General features: G+C 33.7%; 1 protein-coding gene across 3 annotated transcripts in view; it reads right to left on the bottom strand.

Moving 5' to 3' along the window:
* The window catches only part of FUT8 (fucosyltransferase 8), a 321,610-nt gene that overhangs the window by 133,579 nt on the left and 163,634 nt on the right, over nt 1-24,397 (bottom strand). The window lies entirely within an intron of this gene.

The raw sequence follows: 24,397 nt of genomic DNA, 5'->3' as shown, positions 1-24,397 counted from the left end.
CATTGTTTGCTAAAGAGGAGAGAGAGAGAGACATTTCAAGGGATTTTCCCAGTGGTATCATTTTTTGGCCCCAAGATGCAAAGATATAAGAACAATTCTATGGTTAAGTCAAGGTGTTCAGATTTCAGCAAAAGCACAAACTCTGCCCCTTTCCTGTCTCTTTATATCCCATGTGACAAATGAACTGGCTTTGTTGGGTTGAAAACAGACTCACTGCAAAGTCATTTCAAATTCCAGAGTCTTAGAATTAATGTTTTTCATGGTTTAAGTGACTATATTAAAATAACAAATTTTCTGCCCATGAACTCATGGTCAACAAGTGATTTTTATTTTTATACAATCATAAAGGAAAAAATGTGAACTTACAGGGACAAAATCAAGTAGGCAGAGCTCTCAAACACCAAACACACAGCTAAAGCAGATTAATCCAACCAGTGAGGTAATCCACTGGTGTGTCATGTATTTGTTTCTTTCCTCACAGAGAGGGAGGATATCTCTGAATGGATGCACAAGAAAGTGGTAGAGGCAACTGCCTATGGGAAGGGGAACTGAGAGGTTGGAGGGTGGGTTGGTGCAGGAAATAATTTGTCACTGTATACCCTTTTGTAGTATTTGAATGTTTTACCATGTCTATGAATCATCTTTTAAAAAACTGGAATCTCGTGTCAAAAATTATTAAAGTAAGTTACATATACCTTTATTACTGTGAGAGGAAGAGAAAGAAGTGAGAGGAAAGGTCTTCATACTGAATGACTGACGGTGAACAACTCTGCGTCAATACATTTAACAAGGTCCTTGACAAACAAAGGGTGAGTATCAAAGCAAAGATCTGGGAAGTGCCATGGTGTTCTCTGTAGAATTTAAAGTCTCTGTGCCAAATGCTTATTTTCAAGCTTGTATAGACTCATCATTCCTTGTTTCTTCTATGTGCATACAGTTATATAATGCTATTAATAGACTTTGATATTGCAAGAAGAAGTTTCTAATGAAATCAGGACTCTTTTTCTAAACGATGTTCCACCATAAATAAACTCACCCAGATAATCTGTAAGAGCAAGGAAGTAGTAACCATCGGTAGATTTTACGACCCTTTTTCCCTGGCAAACACTCACTACTTAAAATTGCCTGTCTTCTGCATATCATTGAAGAAAAAAACCAAAACTGAGAAGGAGGGAGGAGGGGAAAAAGGAAAACAGTAAAAGAGGGGTTGGAGAAAGAAAAGAGGAGGGAAAGAAAGGAGAGAAGGAAGAAAATCTGATAATACGATCTCTGCAGGACTAAGAATCACTGTTCAGTCAAAAGACAATTGTTAGTGCTTCTTACATGCCAGGTACTTAAGGACACAAACATGAATCAGAAACATCTACTGTCCTCAAGGAGTTCACAACCTGGTGGAAGAGTCAGACACAAATGCTGAAATATGAATTACATTACACAATAACAGTTATGACTTTGTATTTAAGAGTTTGGACTAGAGCAAGAAGAGACAACGTCTGGTGTAGCTAAGGACTTAAGAAGGGCATCCTGAAAATTAAGGAAGAGTTTGTTGGATGATGAAGGAAGGGAAAGCTATCTCAAGCAGAAGGAAGAGCATGAGGAAATGAACGGCAGTATGAAAGAGCACACTGTATTCAGGAAATGTGGATATAATTTTATATGGCTGGAGCGTATGGCACATAGGAGAATAGAAAGTAAAAGTGAAAAGGAAGGTTTTATGGTAGAAAAAGGAACAGTGGGAAATTAAGCTAAATGAGCTACTAGGGTCAGTTTTCTTAAACTATAGGAGAATATTTGTTTTAAAAGTAAATTAATTGTATAAATATTCACTAGGGCAAAGGTTGGTGTTAGTATTTTAAAGAAAAAAAACAATTCTTTTTAGAACACAAATACAGTAATTATTGATGTATAAATGGATGGTACTATATATCAGGTCCAGTGGGCTCTCTAATTAGAAATAGTTTGTTAGACTTATTTTGGTTTACATGAATTCAAAAGCAGTACAGCTGTATTTATCTTCAAATGTTATATAACTCACAGTTGTCATTAATTCAGATTGATTACTTTCCCCTCAAACAAGCAAATCAGTAATGTTACCACACAACTAATACATGGGTACATTTGCTTTTATAAATTCAGGCATGCATACACAAAGTAATTGTGCAAATCTAAGCCCCAGCAATGTTTATATTTAGCAATATTTTAACAGTCCAAGAATGCATGAGATTCAATGTTAGGACTGTACTGTCATCTCTTACGCCTAATTTGTAAAAGTTTCTAAATGTTACTTAAACTATATAATTTTATTCACAAAATAGTAATAGCACATGTACTAAAATAGGTAAGTTTGCCTAAATAAATAATTTCAGCCTATTATGTACAGACACATACACACACACAGATGTGCAATGCACACACACAGGGCCTATTATTTGTTCTCTTTGTGATACAGTGTGGCTCTATACACCATTACCCTAAAAATATGTCAATTCCATCTATTATTACTTTTATGAGAGAGGGAAAAGAGCAGTAGACAAAGAATCAGAAGACTCGGACTCTTGTCCTAGTTATAAAACAAACTAAATATTTGACTTACATCATTTCTGGGCCTCACTTTTTTTTTTAATCTGTTAGTCATAACTTTTTCCTAAATAAATATTTACTTTAATAATTTTTATAAAAGTTAGTACATACTCTTTGAAAGGATTAAAGTGACTTAAAAGGAAGTATGAAGAGAGAAACCTCAAATAAATACTACCACATAGAAAGTTAAAATAAGCTAACTTTCACATTAAGATAATTCTAGCCATTTTCATGCCTATATCAATAGATTTGAAAGCTTTTATAAAAGTTGGATTATACTGTTTGTGCTTTTAAAATATAATACACTTAATCTTACCTGAATTTAATAGAAACATGTCAGTGAAAATTCATGAATTTCTCAATTTCAAATGGATATTTTCTAAAAGATCTAAGGTTAAAAAAATGTGAAAATATTAATAGACTGGAGTAGTGTCTTTATAAGTACATTTAAAAATTTAGATGTTATTAACTAAAACACGAGAATACTCTTATGTCCCCTCAACTCAAAATTTTGTTGGCATGTTATTTTTCACACTGTCAAACTTTATAACAAATGTATCAGATTCCATAATCATAAATTGTAGAAATATCTTGTATTTCATATTAAATGGAGTCACTGCCAATTTTGTTACCGATTTGTTTTACCTTTTAATTGGCTGCATTTCATAATTAAGTGATTTTTTTTTTTCAAGAAGGACTCATGGGTACTTGGGAATGTCTGCCTGCTGCATTTATACTTACTTGAATGGTATCTTGGCTAGGAACAATATTTCTTGATCACAGTTTCTTTACTTCAGAACTATATAGCTATTGTTAAACTGATCTCCAGCACTGACTGTTCCTGAGAAGACGTTTACTAAGAGCTTCATTCAACCTTCCTCCTTTGATAGTCTTTCTGAAAACCTGGAGAAATATCAAAGTTCTATCATTTAACCTAGATATGTCAAGCAATCAAAATCACTAGGACTCAAAATATTATTTTGACTTGAGGACTCAATTGTTAACTCCTTTCAAGAAAACTTTATTATATCTTTGAATAATTTTTCTCTTCTACATTTTCCATTCTCTACTTCATGCAAGTATCTTAATGCTGGATCTTTGCTGGTCCTCCATATCTATTACATTGTTTTAATTTCTTGCTTTTTCATCTTCATTCTCTGTAATATGTCAAGCTTTTCTTCAATGTCAGTAATTTAATATTTAGCTACTATTTCTATCCCTTGCTATTTCCACTTTATTGTTTCAGTAATTATGTTTTAAGATACCATATAGCATGTATCTTTCTGAGGCAAGGCAGTCTGACTTCCATATGCTGAGTCCTGCTAGCTCTGAGGAAATCAGAAGCCATTATTTCCGAAGGAAACTATGATAACTAGACATGCCACGCCTCAGCCTTCATTGTTACATAACAACTTTAAAAAATCTCTTTAATAATATTTACTCTCTTTTTTTTTTGCTCCTCGTATCAAGTTTTAATAAAAAATACAAGTAATCATACCTGGGTCAAAAGGGGAACAGCTTAAAATATCCATATTTTTATAAATGCATGTTAATGTTATTTCCTGTTATTTCCTATTATATATAGCTAGAACCTAACCCTGGCTATCATTTCAAATCAATCATTATTCAGGTTAGGAAGCCATAAAATTGAGAAAGAGAGAAGGAAAAAGATAGAGAGAATATCCTAAGAGTTGATGTGGGAGGGAAATGAGATAGAAGTGTTTTAAAATAAAGTAAATAAGAAAAATATGAACAAGTAGGAATATTTATTAAAATAATTAAATATTTAGTTTACATATATCCTCAAATTGTAATACATTACTACAGCCAACGGTGACATTATACGGTCTAAAAGAACAAAGTTGTCTTGAAGCTCAGAAGCTTGGGTTCTAGTCTGGGTGCAGTCATACACCTTGGGCGAAATATTCAGTAAGCCAACCAATATTCCATCTCTTCAGCTGTAAAAATGAAAGAGTTAAGAGAGATAACCTTTAAAGTCCTTTTCAGTTCTCAAATTCTATGAACAAGTAAGTAATGTATGGTACAAGGTATGGTAGCCATCCTACAAAATGGCCCCAATGAGCGTCACCTCCTGGTGTGCACTCTCTTGTATAGTAGAGTCATTTATAAAGTAAAAAAAGCAGTCATCAACTGGAAGTACAGACCATGGTCTTATAAAGTTTTTAAACATCATTAATAACCTTAGCAGTTAAAGTCAAAGAAACATCTCCAGGCCTACTCTTTCCTAGTGATGGAATTTGGAGAGGAGAAGGGTAGAATTCAGTAAAGAGAAGAGAGGGAAAATGGCAACCTATATGGCATGCACTTTAAACACCCATCTTCCTACAGCTACCATCAATTCTTGCCAATTTTTACACTTTGACGTAAAGATACATATATATATTTTTCTAAAAGTCCAAATACCATTTACAGAAAATGTCAGGGTGCTTCCCAAATAAATTAATCTCAAGAATTTTACCTTGAAGCAGTTTGGATTCAACAAAAGAAAAATAAAGAACAGGCAGAACCATCAGTGAAGAAGAAAAAGGAAACATATTAATCCTTACAGTGAATTTCTCTGGAATATTTTGGTATTAGAATTCTACATAAATGCATTCCTAAGAACATATTGAAAAGTTACTCTGAAGGAGGCACTAGGTTTAATACTACAGGGTATAGAAAGATGAATGAAACAGCCCCTGCTTTCAAGGTAGTTACAAAGGAACAAAGGGGTTAAGATAAAACAAATCCATAAATGTTTTTAATACAATGTCTAGTAAAATACTATGAGAGATAATATGAGACTGATTTTATGCTAGAAGGAACTGAGGAAAGGCTTTGGAGGAAGGTGACTGGACAAGAGCCTTGAAAAGTGGACAGGATTTCAGTGGACAGAAAGTATTCTCAGGGCAGCGGAGAAGAGTATGAATGTATGGACATTTAGACATGCATAGATGCATTTAATATATACAGAAACTGCATTCTCTTGAGGTTTGAACCTTGAAAGCAAAATGCACCTTTTAATTTGCTTGGTTCTCTAAATAGAGAAGTTTAAAATATTTAAATTAAGTCTGTTATATCTTTGCACATTAATATAACCCATAATTCAATTCAGCATATGCTTGCTTGTTTTCACTTACTAGACTAGTAATAATTGTTCATCTAACTTAAGATTTCTTACCTGACTACAGATAATCACTTTACAGATGACTGCCCTACAGGTGTAACATTGTAGACTATAGTTGAGATAAGTGGTCATTAAAAGAACCATTTATATAATTTATGATTTCTACAAAACTTTTTATTTCCTTTAAATGAGTAGACCAGGCAAATACACGACATCTGATCTAAAGTAGAAGTTCTATGTATACAAATGTTATTAGAAACAAAGTAAGATAAAAACCATAACTTACCATACAGGACTATCAATAATATTAGATTAGTCAGTCTCTATACAACTGTGCTATAATGTCAGTAAAATATTTTAAAATATCGTACCACGTGGTATATGTGGTATATGTGTTTGTGTATACTGGTGTAAGTGTGTTCTAACCTACACTTTAGGAATAGTAAAATACTTTATTAGGGAATAAATACTTAAAGATGTGCTTATATTTTGTTGCTGAGAATTTTTGCACATTCATCAGAGATAGTGGTCAGTAGTGTTTTGTTTTGTTTTTGTAGAGTCCTTATCTGGCTTTGATATCAGGGTAATGCTGACCTCACAAAATGAGTTTGGGAGTATATCTTCTTCTTCAACATTTTGGCCCATATAATTAATAAGCTGGCATTAGTAAATCCTTACATATCAATAATTGTTCTATTTGTAAATATACTGAATTCTCCAATCAAAAGACATAAAATGACTAGATATATGTTTTTAAGCCAGCTAACATCTATTCCGCAGTCCATGGATCAGGGAGTAATTCTGATTTTCAAGTCTTATTCTTTAAGAAATACATTTTGTAAGGCTATAGCTGCCATAGATAGTGATTCCTCTGATGGATCTGGGCAAAGTCAACTGAAAACCTTCTGGAAAGGATTCACCATTCTAGACATCATTAGGAACATTCGTGATTCATGGGAAGAGGTCAAAATATCAATATTCACAGGAGTTTGGAAAAAGTTGATTCCAACCTTAATGGTAGACTTTGAGGGGTTCAGCACTTCAATGGAGGAAGTCCCTACAATGCGGTGGAAATAGCAGAAGAATTAGAATTAGAAGTGGAGCCTGAAGATGTGACTGAATTGCTGCTATCTCATGATAAAACTTGAACAGATGAGGAGTTGCTTCTTATGGATGAGCAAAGAAAGTGGTTTTTTGAGATGGAATCTACTCCTGGTGAAGATGCTATGAAGATTGTTGAGATGACAAAAAAGGATTTTGAATATTACATAAGCTCAGTTGATAAAACAGTGGCAGAGTTTGAAAGAACTGACTCCAATTATGAAAGAAGTTCTACTGTGGGTAAAATGCTATCAAGCAGCATTGCATGCTACAGAGAAAACGTATGTGAAAGAAGAGTCAATGAATGCAGCAAACTTCACTGTTGTCTTATTTTAAGAAATTGTCAGAGACCCCAATCTTCAGCAACCACCACCCTGATCAGTCAGCAACCATCAATATCGAGCGAAGGCCTTCCACAGCAAAAAGATTATACCTTGCTGAAGGCTCAGATGATGGTTAGCATTTTTTTAGCAATAAAGTACTTTTTAATTAAGTATAATTAAGTAATTTAATTATATACATATTTTTAGATATAATGCTATTGCATACTTAATGGACTACAGTATAGTATAAACTTTATATGCACTGGGAAACCAAACAATTTGTGTGACTCGTTTTATTGCAATATTTGCTTTATTGTGGTGGTCTGGAATTGAACCTGCAATTCTCTGAGGTATGCCTATATATGCTGCCTAAAAGAGACTCATTTCAGTTTTAAGGACACACAAAGGCTCAAAGTGAAGGGATGGAAAAGGATATTACATCTAAAGATTTGATGCAATCCCCATCAAAATTCCAATGACATTTCCCACAGAAATAGAAAAAACAATCCTAAAAGTCATATGGAACCACAAGAGATCCTGAACAGCCAAAGCTATCCTCAGAAAGAAGAACAAAGTTGGAGGCATCACACTTAATGATTTCAAACTATAAGCTATAGTTATCAAAACAGTATGGTACTTGCATTAAAAACAGACACATAGATCAACGGAAAAGAATGAAGAGCCCAGAAATAAACCCTTGAATATGTCAACTAACATTTAATAAGGGAGCCAAGAATACTCAATGAGGAAAGGATAGTCTCTTCGATAAATGGTGTTGGGAAAACTGGATACCCATTGCAGAAGAATGAAACCAAACCCCTATCTTACACCACTCACAAATACTAACTCAAAATGGACTAAAGGCTTAAGAATTAAAACCATAAAACTCCTGATAAAAACAGGGGAGAAAGATCATTGACATTGGCCTTGGCAATAACTTTTTGGATATGACACCAAAAACACACGTGACAAAAGCAAAAATTAACAAGTGAGACTACATCAAACTAAAATGCTCTGCACAACAGAAATAATCAACAGAATGAAAAGGCAATCTATGAAATGGGAGAAAATACTTGCAAATCATATATCTGATAAGGGATTAATAGCCAAAAATAATATAAGGGATTAATAGCCAAAAATTAATAGCCAAAAATAAACTCATGCAACTCAAGAGCAAAAAAAAAAATCTGATTTAAAAATGGGCAGAGGAACTGAATAGACATTTTTCCAAAGAATACATAAAAGTTCCCAACAGGTACATGAAAAACTGCTCAACATCACTAATTATCATATCAAAGAAATGAAATCAGTATCTCCAAGAGATAGCTGCACTCCCATGTTCACAATACCCAAGACATGGAACCAACCTAAGTGTCTGTCAACAGATGAATGAATAAAGAGTATGTGGTGTATATACATACAGTCAAATATTATTTAGCCATGAAAAAAGATGGAAATCCTGCCATTTACGACAACATGGATGAGCCTTGAAGGCATTATCCTAAGTCAAATAAATCAGAGGGAGAAAGAAAAATACTGTATGATCTCACTTATATATAGAATCTAAAAAAGCTGAACTCATAGTTCTGGTGGTTCCCAGAATCAGGGGTAGGGGGGATGAGGGTTGGGTCATGGATGAAGGTGGTCAAAGGGAACAAACTGACCAAATTATAAGATGAATAAGTTCTGGGGATCTAATGTACAACATGCTGACTGTGATTAACAATATTGTACTGTATACTTGAAAGTTGCTAATAGAGTAGGTCTTAAAAATCTCACACCACACACACACACACACACACACACACACACAAGGTAACTATGTGAGGTGATGAATGTGTAACTAACCTGATTATGGTAAAAATTTCATAATATATACATATATCAAATCATCACGTTGCACACCTTAACACAATGTTATTTGTCAACTGTATGTCTGTAAAGCTGGGGAAAAGCTCATATCCCAAAGGCAACAGCAATATTAAGTTCTTTAGCCAACTATATTTCCAATCAAAGGTAGTTTGTTATTAGCTAGGTAGATACTAGAAATATTATTTCACTGGTAAAATTAATTCAACATATATGAAAATGGGAACCAAGAAATGTTGTAGAAGCACTTTGTGAACAATTCTGTAAACAACATGTACGAATGTAGTAAATCCAGTAGACCACAATCTTTGGAATGACACCTTAGGCCTAGGTTTCAAACCCATATGGTGTCCAGGGGCTCATTCAGACATTCTCTGACACCTGAACAGAAGGTAGACCAAAACCTGTTATTAGAATAATGTCACAGCTGCCTCAAGAGAACCTTTCACAAAAGATACTTCAAGAACAACTAAAAAGACTGAAAGCACGGACTTTGACAAAGTTACACAACAGACTGTGTGACTGTTTTTGCACCCACTTACTAACATTTGTGTGTGGCAGAATTCAATCAGAGTCTTGCCTTCACTGTAACATATTAAATGTTAGCAAAATTATGGGGGAGAGGCCTATCTCCCTCACTGACCTCTAGTTTTTGGAAGCTACCAATAACTATCAAAAAAATCAAATAATAATGACTTGGTTGGTTTGCAACAATCTCCTGTGTGCACGTGCACCCATGCATATGCATAGTACACAGTACCATCAATATTGTGGAGAAATGTACTCCTCAAAATGCTAGGAAGCCAGAGGCATATTTATTATTGAGATACACTGAAAAGACTTTTGCTTTCTTCTCAAGGATCAGCATAACGTTTTACTGATATTAGGTTTGGCTCAAGAACTAATAGATCCCACAGTTTGTACACATCCCCTTAAACGGACATGCACATATTGTTTTTGTACACTCTTCCAAATAGGTGACGCTGGGCCCAAATATAAAAGGATTATTATGGCATAGTAAGAAATGAACACAGATCTGTCAAGATATTACCTTGTGTGGACAACTGAACAAGCAGTTTATGACTCCATCAGGGACTCTAAAGGGCCATAGGAAGCTACATTTAGATGTATTACATCTATTTCTACTCCATATGGTCACACCACTTCCAAGAAATTTATGTATGGTTGACCAAATAAATTTAGAACTTAAACTTACAGTATGTGATTTCTTCCCACAGATTCTATGACCTACATGAAACACTGCAGTACTGATCATAGTAAACTGCTGTGTCAAATGTGCTACTTGTATTTATTTATACAGATTATAAGCTAATACTGCAGTTAAGCTCAATAAATATGAAACATAGTCCCTATAGCTTACACAGGTGCATCTATATAACTTAAAGATGTAATGATTCAAGTGGCCATTTCTCATACTGATATGTGGAAACCTCTGATCACATTTAACAATTACCAAGGGTAACTGTAATAATAACTAGGATAGTTTGTCATTATCTGTAGGCTAGTAAAACATATTGTCCTGAGATAATATTTAACAGAAGAGGAACTTGAGAAGGTATAAAAAAATGACAGCATAGGCAGTGTACTGAAAATTAGATACAACTTCATAATTCCTCAGAAGATTCTATTTTTAACTTCTGCCATTGACTTACAGAAAAATCACTAAATCGTTTTAGCTTTTGTACATATCATACGGTAAGAGATAATATTTTTGAAGTGCTACTGAATATAAATGAGAATTAACATTAAACTATACTTTTGAGTGTCCCTTTTGTCTCTATTTGCAGATACAGTATTCCATATTTATTACTCCAAACATCATACTCTCTTATGCATTTCTGATGTAAAATATCTCTTCCAAGTAACAGCTTTTGCATACATTTTAAAAGAACAAAAGGATTGTATTAAAATCAAACATTTTATTTGAACCAGCAACAAGAAAAGCACAGTGTGCTACTTTATACTATACCTCCTTCTAGCCATTGTAATTCATAAGCTAACTCTAATTTATTGAGTTAGAGTCTTTTTATATTTATATTGAATCTTTTTATATTTATTTGCTTTCAGACAGCTTTGTCTAGAATACTGATCAAGCTAAACAACCACTGTTTCATGATTTTACCTAAATGAATTATAAATGTCAATATGACATCTCAAAAATATTTAAAACAAACAAAAAATCTTCCCAGTGAAATAAAAGTTCACCTAAAAGAAATGTGAGAAATAGCCCAGTGAAGTTTTTTTTTTTTTTTTTTTGTACACAGTAATAGCAGATTATGTGTCATCTGTAAATCAAGTGACACTGAAATTGATGAATCACTATGGCCATATTTCCTGTTACTATTTATCTTCCATTATTAATAAGTGTCTGGAACAATAGTCAGCTCAGTAATACTAGAATAAAAGAATAAAGAATAAATGGTAAAAAATGCTTAATCAAGCCCCTAAACTCAAATATTCACACATTATAAAATATTTAATGCATACTCACTTTGCCTATATGACATTTATATGTGGAAGAGAAAATTCAAACACAAAGTTTAAAGTTTTTCAATTTAGTTATTTAAGATTTTAATATTTTTATTCATGTGACACCTTTCTTAAAGAATGGTGCATTCTTCCCTAGAGGCCTTTCTGAGTAGTTAAAATGAATAATTAAAATTCCTATATTTTAAATAAAGTTCACGATGGGCAACTATAATCCCCATATATAAAAGCACCAATTGATTAAGAAAAAAATCATATAATTCAGTCATGAGAGCCAAAATTCTAAGTAACAAAGCCTATTCTATACTCCTTTATAACCTAGTATATTATTCAACTATTTTGTCTCTATAAAGACTTACAAATTTATTGAATGTGATCATCTATCCCTATCAACTTTTTCTAGTTTCGGATGCTAGTCCCAAAGAGGTTAATTGATTTTTTCGGGGTAAATGGTTACTCTGAAGAATATGTACATTTCATGAAATCTAATCTGTTGTGCTAAATATTTGATATAATTTTTTCTATTAAAAAAATAAAATTATCAACTACCATTAGCTAAAAAGCTATTTATTGATGAACTACTAATAGATAGGAGTTCTTCTAGATATGCTTTTAAATATCATTTAAAACTTAACAACACTGCAAAATAGAGATTATTATTACCATTTTACAGGTGAAAAAACTGAGGGTCAGAAAGATTAAGTGACTTTTTAAAGATCATTAAGTTAGTAAGTGGTAGACTTGGGATCCAAACCCAAATCTGAGAAACCCACGCTCCTTTCATCACACCTAGTTGAGCCTTGAGATGAAACCCCAGACCTAACCAACACCTTCTGCAGCCTTGTGACAGACCCCAAATCAGAGGTACCAGCTAAGCTGCGCATGGACTCCTGATCCAGAGAAGCTGTGAGATAAGTGTGTATTGTTTTTTACCACTGTCTGTTGTACTACAATTGATAATATACCTGTTTAACAGGTTAGATATAAATAATTCGATGCATTTTGTTTTAAAATTAGTTCTAAGGAACCTAAAATAAACTAAAGAACAAATCATCAAACATGACTCCCCTTTTTACTCCACAATTTATCCAGTGCCTTTCACTAAGCTTTGCCATTTCCTTCCTGTTTATAATATTAGTGGCCTACATTTTTTGATTTAAGAACTACAAAAATTCTACTTGACTCCATTTACTCTTCAAAATCATGTAAACAGCTCCAGAAATCTTACACTGTATTTTTTTTCCAAATACTGAAAGTTAATTTACTCTAATTTTCTCTGCTCGGTGGTGATTCTGACATTATATATGAGTGTACCGATGCAAATGAGGAAAGCGATTATAATTCCTAAGCAGAAAGCATGATCTTACCTATATTCCACAAAGCTGGCTTTTATTAAACCATCTTTGTTGGAAATAAGAAGTGGGCAGAGCTTAGAATGAAGAGGAAAAGGAATTTTTCTCTACAGAATAGACTTCCAACTGACTCTATAAATAAGCAAAAATGTCCACAGTCCAATCCTCTTCCCTGCCCCCTCTCTAAATACACAGACTTCCCTGTTCAATATGTCAAGACAAGCTATAGGAAATTATAAAGGAAACACTCCTATCCAAGCAGAGAGCACATCAGAATAGGAGGGTTTTCAATGATAGATGTGTATTCTGTTGTTTTTGAATATTCTATAAATGTCAATTAGGTTAAATTGATTGAGAAAATGCTGTTCAGGTCAGTTACAGCCTTACTGATTTTCTGCCTGCTTGATTTATCTATCACTGAAAGAGGGATGTTAAAGTCTCTAGCTAAAATAGTGGGTTTATATATTTGTCCTTGCCTTACATATTTTGCCTCATGTATTTGATGCTCTGCTGTTAGGTGCATACATGCTACAAATTGGTTGTCTTCTTGGAGAACTCCTTTATCATTATGAAATGCTTCTTCTTTATCTTTGATAATTTTCCTTATTCTGAAGTCAGTTCAATGGTTAATGGGGAGGAAAGGAATCTGACAGAAGTATTATGGTCTATGTTCTAGTCTTCTGGACCCCCCCCGCCCCACACACAACAAGCAAAGAATATTAGGACAAAAAGGATTGTGGCACTTTTATTCTGACATAGCAGTTACTTTTACAGGCACCATAGTAATGTGATTACAAATTTGGATTACGGAGGGATAAATTAGGAGTTTGGGATTAAAATATGCACACTACTATATGTAAAATAGATAACCAACAAGGACCTACTATGTAGCACAGGGAACTATATTCAATATCTTGTAATAACCTATAATGGAAGAGAATGTAAAAAAAGAATATATATATTTGTATATATATATATGTATAACTGAATCACTTTGCTGTACACCTGAAACTAACATTGTAACATTGTAAATCAACTATATTTCAATTAAAATTTTAAAAAAAAAGAAATTAAAAAAAAAAGAATTTGGATTAGGGAGTCAGTGTCTGGATCTGAACTCCAGATCTACCTTTTACAGTTATATAAATTTCAGCAAACTACTGAACTGTGCTTCACTGTCTACATCTATAAAATGAGGATAATATGAGTATTTAAGTCATAAGCCTGTTGTAAGGGTTGAGATAAACTGCTTAAAATATGGCCTAATACACAGTAACAGTTATTATTATTTTGCTGTCTTGCTGTTCCTGCTACTAATGTTGTTGTTGTTAGAACAATCAAGAAGCTGGGAGTAAAAGCAGAAGCTAACATCTTGGCTCTGAATCATTTCCCACTGCAATTAAACAGCCAATGAAATACACATAAAACCCTGGGTATGAAGAAGAAAATTAAGAGAACATAATAAATGTTGATGAAAACAGCATGACATCTTCAATATGCTATTCTTCTACTAATGTTCTGTCCCCATAAAAGCTAGTAATGATAATCGTGTGGAAAAATATATGTGGTCCTATGGTTCTGTGCCACATAGCCAATTGCTATACTCATGAAACAGGTGCAGTGGTTGAAAAATTTCTTGTCATGTGAGATTGTTGCTGACTCTACAAATAAGAGTATGTTAATGCTATTCCCACACTTCCTCCTCTCCAAACCCATGATTACTGTGGGTCACCTGAAATGAATGGAGGAACTTTTACCTTGTGCAACACATTTTCTGGCAATTACTTCCATATAGATGATTCCCAAAGGTATCTTTCTCTCTCATCCTGGCTTTTTCCCGGATTTCTAGATTAACTTTCTAACGTTCTACTGGATAGGTTCAGCAAGCACATCAAGCTCAATCTGTCTAGATCTCATCTTGATCTCTCTCTCCTAAGAGATTCACTATATTGGTCAATGAAGCAGAGATTACTCTGATAGTTAAAAACTTCCAATCCACCCAAACTCCTCCTTTCCTTTACCACACACCTGGGGATACAATGGGAGAGAAAGTTAAAAACAAATCCAAGGAAAACCTGAAGAACCAGGTCTTAAAATGGGCAAGAACCAGAACAGCTCCAGGGACGTAGGTACAGGAACTAATGGGAATCTCTTTACAGCAGCAGTATTGGGATAACTCAAACCATTTTCAATCCAGGTAGTTTTGGTTTCAGGTAGAATGTAGCATGTAATAGCAAACCCTACTCTTGCTGTAATAATGACAACAATCAAAAAAAAAAAAAGAAAATAACTTGAAAATATAACCCATTTTAAAGCCATTAGAGAGGTATACTAAGTGCAGGATTAATCAAAAGTCCAGAGGACAGCATTCTATAACTAGCCATGTTCTTACTTAGGGAGCACTTCCTGATTCTAGGTAAGATGTGAGGCACAGGCTCACATCTTGAAAATTTGGAAACTACAGGGGCACTAAACACATAACCAGTTTTATCCATGGTATATTAGCTTAATTCTGGGGCTCCAAGGGAGACTAGAGAGCAATTTTAAGACAGACTAAAATTTCTCAGTCTTTGTGATATTACAAGACAAAGTTCTGTTTGAGACTTACGTTAAACTCATAGCTAGTGTTTTTATGCACTGTTTGCCATATTTAGATGCTACATAGTGTAAGAGGCCAAAGAGCAAAGCCTAAAACATCTAAAAGGCAGACTAAATTTCCCACAGTATTTTAAGTCTTCAAAGAAATCCACCAAGTTCTTAATTAAAAGCATGGAAGATTTACACCTGAGGAACAGGGAAGAAACAGAAGTGGGCTAAGTTTTACTAAAACCATAATGCAGCCATGACCCAGCTCAATCCCTGATTGCACTGAATGAGATAATAAGCCCGAGATAATATATCCCTAACACAGGGAAACCTCTACACTACTTTTATATAATATTTTGTCACAATATCTGACAAAAATAAAAATTACTAGACATGGAAAGAGTCAAAAAATGTGACCAATAATCAAAAGAAAAATAAAAGTTGATCAAAAGATGATCCAGATATCATCCAGGTATTAGCAGACAATATAATAGTTATATCAGAATAACTACTTAAAGAAATTATAAAAAACATGGACAAAGTAGATGAAAAATAAAGAATTTACAAAGAAATTTGAAATTATCCAAAAAAATGGACTAGATATTCCAGAATCAAAATATATAAAAATTAGTATTGGGTGTGTTTAACATCAGAATGAATGTAGAAGAAGATAGATTAAATAAATTGGAATACAGTTCAAAAGAAAATACATAAAATGAAGTACAAAGACAAATCAGATTGCGACAGACACATAAAAGGCACGTGAGACACCATAAAAGGAAATCTGCTAATATATGTAAGTGGAGTTCCAGGAGAAAAGAGAAAGAGTAGTCCAGAAGCAGTATTTAAAGAGATAATGGCTAAGGATTTTCTAAAACTGATAAAAGACATCAAATCTCAGAATTAAGCTCAGTGAATTTCAAACTGGATAAAAACAAATAAAGTCACATCTGCGCATCATGGTCAACTTGTATAAAACCAAAGACAAAAATTAAAATGCAAAGTAGCCAAAGAAAAAGATACACTTCAATTAAAATTGCTGACTTCTCAACAAAAACTATGAAAGCTAGAAAACAACAGAATGACACATTTAAAGTGTGGTAAAAAATTACTGCCAAACTAAATTCTATGCTAGCAAAAATATCTCTCAAAACTAAATGTTTTTAAAGTCTTCAGAAAAAGAAAATCTAAAAGAGTTTATTGCCATCAAATTTGGACTACCAAAAATACTACAGGATATTCTTCAGGCTGAATGGAAATGATCAGCATGGAAGAATTAAACTGCAGGAAGGAATAAACAACATTAAAAAGAATAAATATGTAGTTAATTATAAAGGAATATGACAATTTAAATCAAAATTATAATAACATAATGTGCAGTTTATAACAGACATTGGGTTAAAATATATGACAATAAAAAGACCAAAAGTGGATGTGGGGGAGGGGTGTTAAAGATTTAAGTAGGACAAAATTCTTGCACTGCTCTTGAAATGATAAAAATATTACTTTAAGATAGACTGCAATTAAAAGGGTATATCTGATAGTATCTAGGGTAACCATTAAAAGAATATAAATGTATAACTAAAACTATTATAATTGAGAAAACAGAATAACAATTAAAAAAACTGTTTAATCCAAAAGGAAACAGCAAAAAAAAAATAAGAGATGAGACCAAAAGGGAGGAAAAAAATAGCAACGTGGTAGACTTATACTCAGTAATTATCTTAAATGTAAATGGATAAAACAAGTGAACAAAAAGACAGACATTAACAGACTGAACCAAAAAAATAACAAAATCCAATCCTATTCTTATAAGAAACACTTCAAATAATTAAATCTGTTTAAATATATTTAATAAAAAACACATGAAGGTTAAAATTAAAAAGATGAAAGAAATGTCATGCAGACACTAACACAAAGAAAGTTAGTGTAGCAATACTGATACCAAATAAATTAGACTTTATAGCTAAAAAAGTATTATTAAAGACAAATGAGGTCATTAGAAAATAAGATATTCCTGAATTTGCATTCACCAAATGAAACAGCTTTAGATGTATCAAAGAAAAGTTGACAGAGGTGAAAAGAAATAGATCTATAACCACTGTTGGAGATTTTTAACATGGCTTTCTCGTTAGCTGATAGAACAAGCAGACTAAAAAAATAATTCTATATAAATTTAGAAAATATTAATAACACAGTTAACCAACCTAACTTAAATGACATGTGTAGAAGAGCATATCCAACAAGAGCAGAATACACATTTCTCTTAAAACATTCACCAACGTAAGTCATTTGCTGAGCCACTTAAAATTTCAAAGAACTTAAATGATATAGAATATAATTCTATCTGGTTGAAGAACACATTAGAAATCAAAGCCAAAAAGATAACAGAATAGTCCCACTTAGAAATTAAGCAACACACTCCTTTAACTGTGAGTTAAAGAACAACAACAAAAAAAAAATCACAAAAGAAATTTGAAAAGTTTTAATTGAATAACAATTAAAATAGGTCACTGTCAGAACTTGCAAGATGCAACTGTGCTCTCTAAACCTGTGCTTAGAGAGAAATTTACAGCTCTCCAGGCATATGTTAGAAAAAAAGCAATGCTTAAAATCAATAACATAAAATTCTTTCTGAGAAAGCTTTAAAAAGAACAGAGAAACCCAGAGACTATAAGAAAAAAAATTATAAAACTAAGAGTAGAAATCAATAAAATAGAAACAGACATACAACAGGAGAAAAAAACAACAACCAGAGATTCTTTGAAAAAGTAAATAAAATCAATAAACTCTTAGCAAGATAAAAGGAGAAAACACAAACAAATAAACAATATCAAGAATGAAAAATGAAACAGTACTACAGATATTACAGGTCTGAAGAAGAAAAGTAAAAAGGAATTATGAACAACTTTATGCAACTTTTGAAAATCTTGATAAAATGGACACATTTCTTGAAAAACACATTTTACCAAAACTGACATAGGAAAAAACAGAAAATGTGAATGGTCCAATTTCTATTAAGATCAAATCTAGAATTTAAAGCCTTCCCACACATCTCCTGTCCCTACCCAAACCAAGCTCTGCCCACCCACAGCCAAAAAAAAAAAAGACTGCAGGCCCAGACAGCATCACTGAAATTCTAACAAAGATTTAAAATAGAACGAATACCAATTTTATACAAACCCTTCCAGAGAAAAAAATTTTCCTGCATAAACTTAATACCAAAACCCAAAAGACATTATAAGAAGGAAATATTACAGGTAAACATGTCTTGTTAACATGGAAAAAGATCCACTAGCAAATCTAATACAGCAATATATGAAAAGGTTAATACAAATTCCAGGGAGAAAGCATCTGATTGTCAGACTGAGAAGGCTAGGAATCTTGACTAAAAATCTCACTAAGATATTCTAACATAGGGAAGGAGTATTTTCCATAAGGAAAAATAAAATATTCTTTTTTTAAAAATAAATTTATTTATTTATTATTTATTTTCTGGCTGCATTGGGTCTTTTGTTGCTGTGCGGGGCCCTCTCTACTTGCGGCGAGCGGGGGCTACTCTTCATTGCAGTGCACGGGCTTCTCATTGCGGTGGCTTCTCTTGTTGTGGAGCTAGGGCTCTAGGCGCGCAGCCTTCAGTAGTTGTGGCTCACGGGCTATAGAGCACAGGCTCAGTAGTTGTGGCGCACGGGCTTAGTTGCTCCGCGGCATGCGGGATCTTCCCGGACCATGGCTCGAACCCATGTCCCCTGCATTGGCAGGTGGATTCTTAACCACTGCGCCACCAGGGAAGCCCATATATTCTTGATAGCATAAGGAATAATGGATGCAGGGCTGCAAAACTAAAAGTAAAAAAAAATGGAAGGTTACAGCTAGATGCTCTACACACTCCAACCCATTCACTTGCTGTAGGAATACAAGCAGTACACTCTTTATAAGCGAGATGAGCAATTATGGAGAAGACTGCCTACAGCAAATCCTCCAACCAACTAACAGGAACAAACAAATCTCCAATTTCTAATACCAGCTTCTCAAAAAAGAAGAAGTAAGGTATGACCTGTGAAAGACCCTATCAGTCTCCTTTCTACCCATGTCAGTGTTTCATAATTTTGTTGCCTGAGACAAATTTTTCCACCAGAAGATTCTTGCTTCGGCTCTAATCCAACTGAGGAGACTAGTACATAGCTCAGAAAAACAGATAATTGTAAGCTAATCATACTTCCTTTGTGGTCTGTAAAATTTACAGTTTATAGCTAACATCTAATTTCCAGAAGAAATTTTTTCTTTCCTGGACCAAACAAACAAACCAACCTTATTAAAAGGCTACAAAGTCACATTTGAATTTTTTAAAATTATGCTCCCCAAAATAAATGGAACTACAATAAGGAATTAAGAGGAAAGCTGTCAATTAAGCACTCTTTAAATGTTACAAGTTGTGCCCAGTTCTGACTTCTGTCACTGAGGTTCACTGCTCAAGGGGTTTCTGAACAAGGTTCAATAATTTTCCAGGTGTTTTCTGCTAAATTTCAACTCTGAGAGGCAGATTGGCAGGTTCAAATCCTAAAAAGAAAAGATTCTGTGAACTGATAGCAATTTCACATTACTAAAGGTTGAGACAAAACAAACATGAAAGATGAAAGGCATTCCTGTAGGGTGGCAGGCTTAAAAAGTGATGATTTCTAAGTTTTAAAAGAAAGACTACTACATGTATACTCAATGTTCTGGCAATCAACAAATAAGAAAGGGATGTTTGGGGAAAGTCAAATAAAAGCATGAAGGAAACATGGGAAAATAAGCAGATGTACCTTGGTACCAAAGCCAACAGATTAAATCATTAATTTAGGTCAGCATCACCTCGTGTCTAGATTAATACTATATTTCCCAGTTAATTTCACTCCAGTCAAGCACATGGCCCAAATCCACCTGAAAATCTAAATCTTCCTCAACCATTTTCACTACATCATTCCTCTGCTGAAAACCCAATTATGGTTCCCTATTATCTATCAACCAAGCCTACACTAAACTCTGGCTGTTCAAGACCGCCATGATTTGACCTAATCTATTCAACATTACTTCTAGAGATGAGGAGAGTGGGTTAAATATGGCTACAAATTCTTTGCAGCTCCTACCTCCATTCCCTGAATATGGAGTGTCCCTTTGACTTGCAAAGATTAACAGAATGTGGCAGAAGTGACACTGTGCAACTTCTCATGCTTGGCCTCAAGAGGACTTGCAGTTTCTGCTCTTGCCCTCTTGGAACACTACAACGTAAGAAACCTGGGCTATCCTGCTAGAGAAGCCAGATAGAAGGGAACCAGCTGATGGCCCCAGCTAACCACTGAACATGTGTTAGGTCATCTGGACTGACCAACCACAATGGAGCCACCAGATGGCTGCAGCCACATGAGTGACCCCATACATAATTAGGAAAACAGCCCAGCTAAGGCCAACTGAAATTGAATAATCAGGAGCAAATAAATGTTTATTGGTTTAAGCCGCTATGTTTTTATTTTATATATATGCATAAATATAAAACATTTTATGTTATATATAAAACCCCAATTTCTTAAAAAAATTCAGTAAGAAAACAAATAACTTAATTTTTAAAATAAGCAACAAATTTGAATAGATACTTCACCAAAGAAGATATATGAATAGCAAATAAGCACATGAAAAAAATGCTCATCCTCATTAATCATCACGTAAATGCAAACTGAAACTATGAGATAATACTACATATCTATTAAAACATAAAGTAAAAATACCTGACAACAGCATATGCTAGCAAAGATGAGAGCTATAACTCTCAAGCACTGTGGGTGGGAATGCAAAATGGTACAGGTACTCTGGAAAACATTTTGCACAGCTTCTTACATAAAGTTAAAATGCAGTTTACATATGACCCAGCAATTCTACTCCTAGGTATTTACCCAAGAGAAATAAAAACTCACTTACACACAAAAACTTACAGGGCAAATGTTTGTAACAGCTTTGTTCATAATTGCCAAAAAAATGGAAACACTAATAACATCTTTCAACTGGTGAATGCATTTAAAAACAAACAAGACTGATACATGCATACTGTGGAATACTGCTCATCATTAAAAAAATTTTTTTTAATAAAATGAACTACCAATACACAAAGCAGCACTGATGAATCACAAGTATATTATGCTAAATGAAAAAAGCCAGACTCAAAAGGCTACCTACTGCATGATTCTATTTATATAACATTCTGGAACAGGAAACAAACATAAGACAGAAAACAGATCAGTGGATGCCAGGGACAGAAGGTTAGAAGAGAATTTAACTACAAAAGGGCACAATAGAATTCTGGGGGGGAGAAAGAATTCTTCTATAATTTGATGGTGGTACTGGTTACATGACTATAAGGATTTGCCAAAATTCATAGACATGTATGCTAAAAGAAGTGTATTTTACCATACAGAAATTATTCATCAATAAGGCAGAATTAAATATACATACAGATACACACGTACACACAGAGATGCACGCAGCAACCTCCCATACATCGTACTAAAACGTTTGCATCCCTCAGAGTAATGATTTTCAAATTATTTTCCTAAATTTGTAGTAGTATCAACAAAATTAGCAAACACTGGCTAGAGGGTTGGGTAACTGCTTTTAAAAATTATTGTCCTGAATCTTAAAAATTGTAGTTTCAGGCTTCTGGGTTACTTTCCAATTCTAATCCACACACCATATCTCAAAGAAATGACCTAGTTTTACAGACATCTGAATTAATCCTTTATAGTCTACCTTCTGAACATACTTTCTTATAAGAAAAAGACATAGAAAACTGAGTATGAAATATTACAATAAGGGGAAAAAAGAACACCAATGTCACTAGCGCCTCCACTGCTCTTCCTTTTATGCCAGGGGCTCTAAAATAATAATCTCTTTGAATAAAACACAAATGGCCCTACCAATAAAGTTGATGGAAAGGCCTGAAGAGGTTTTCTTCCCTAATTATTTACATATTTTCCTGAAATTATATGTGTGTGTGTGCGTGTCTGTGTGTGTGTGTGTGTGTGTGTGTGTGTATGGGCTCATTTTCTCCATCTGTACTTTCAGATTGTATTTATGATGTTACAGAATGACATATTAAATGTCTCAGCTCTTATAAGTTGTCTCTACATTTGTAGTAGTTGAGAATTTAATTTTTTGCCAACATGAAAGATTATAAAGAAAGTGACTTCAGAGATCCAAAGATTATTTTGCAGAAGGAACAACTCATATTAAAGGCAAGCTTTCCTTCATGCAATAGAAGCAAATACTTGGCAGTCAGACAAGCCAAGTGAACTATCAATATTTAAGTTGAAATTAGGAAAAAAGTGAGCAATTTTTTATTAGCCTAAATTGTTAAGAGGCAATATGTTTTCAAGTAGTAAAATTCTCATAACGTAGAACAAGATCTTACTACAAATCATACTCCAAAATCAACTACTCTTGCTTATCTCCTACATGAGATGTTTAGTTGAGATTTCTGAATCATTTACTTCTCTCTGGTTTCTATTCAGAGAGGCAAAACCGTTCATCAGACCCCTGGCTTTCCACTCATACTGCTATGATTCAAAGTAAGCTCCATCATTTGTGAGAAGTGTGACCTAGGGAAAAATTAAATCACTTAATATCCCATTGATTCCTCATCTGTAAAATGGTTATGAAAACAGAATCAGCATCCCATAAGGAGGCTGTGGAATTCAATGAGATAATCCACGCAAAGTCCTTGGCACAGTACCTGGCACATAACAAACTCTCAATAAATGATAGCTATGATTACTAACCTCCAAATTATCAATCTTTGCTTCCCATAACAAATGATTAAGACTCTACTGAAAGACCACCCTCTCCATGATCCTTCCTCCCTGGCTCTCCCCAAAAAGAAAATAAAATGATACACAAATTCAAGAAGTTAGCCGTCCACTTTCTAATTCCTGCGTACTTTGTATTTTGCTGAATGGTACTATTACTCGTACAAATGACAGGGCTGATGTTTCATTCACTGAAACAGTAAACTCTTAATACCTAGCACAGCCTTCCACAGAACATAAAGAGATCAAAATGATATCATGGTGAAGAAAAGTTATGGAACTAAACAAAAGGAAAGAACTGAGTTCTAAATAAAGAGTGAAAGGCAGTGAGGGAAGGGAGGCTCCAAGGGTGTGTGACACTGCCAACTACATTCTTTCGTCACAGAACGCTCCTCGGCCTCCACAAAATAGCTCTCTCCCCTTCTCCTTCTCCAACTACTCTGAAAGTTCTATGCACAACAGAACGTTTCCACTTTCGACTCCTCAATGTATTTGTTTCTCAAAAAGAAATGAATTTGTGCTCTTTTTTTCTACACTACTTCCCTTAGAGTCAATTACCACCTCTAGACGACTCTCACCTCTTCATCTTCTCAAATCTTCGACCTCTGTTTTGAGAGACAGCAAGCACTAAGTATACAGTCACCTTCATATTTAAATATGAGGAATTAGAAGATACTAGATAACTTCTAAATTCAATAACTTTGAAAACCATTTTTTAATAGACTGGCAGTAGCAATTATAATAATTCTCTAGATTCCAGATACAGTTGTTTTATTTAAGAATGAATGTTTTCATTTAATAAGTTAGAGTTAGACTAACTCAGCCTCTCAATTATTATGTGTTTGTTATAGTCCATGATGAAAATTTTAATATGTACTACTTTAAATCATACAAAGTTTATATTTATCAAAATTATCAAAATGCTGAAGATAATTTTAAACAAAATATAAGTATATTAAATGGCATAGTTTTTCTATATTAAAATTCATATGCAAAATAAGATTTGCCATTATAGAGTAACTCTCTATGTTAAATACATAGAGATAACATTAGCATAAAAAGTACCTTACTAAGATACTTAAATTTTTGCAAAAATAGCAGTTTACAGAAATCATT

Source organism: Balaenoptera ricei, chromosome 2 (genome assembly GCF_028023285.1).
Source record: "Balaenoptera ricei isolate mBalRic1 chromosome 2, mBalRic1.hap2, whole genome shotgun sequence".
Classification (NCBI taxonomy): Eukaryota; Metazoa; Chordata; class Mammalia; order Artiodactyla; family Balaenopteridae; genus Balaenoptera; species Balaenoptera ricei.
The sequence above is the reverse complement of the archived record's forward strand: the minus strand, read 5'-3'. Positions and strand labels throughout refer to the sequence as shown.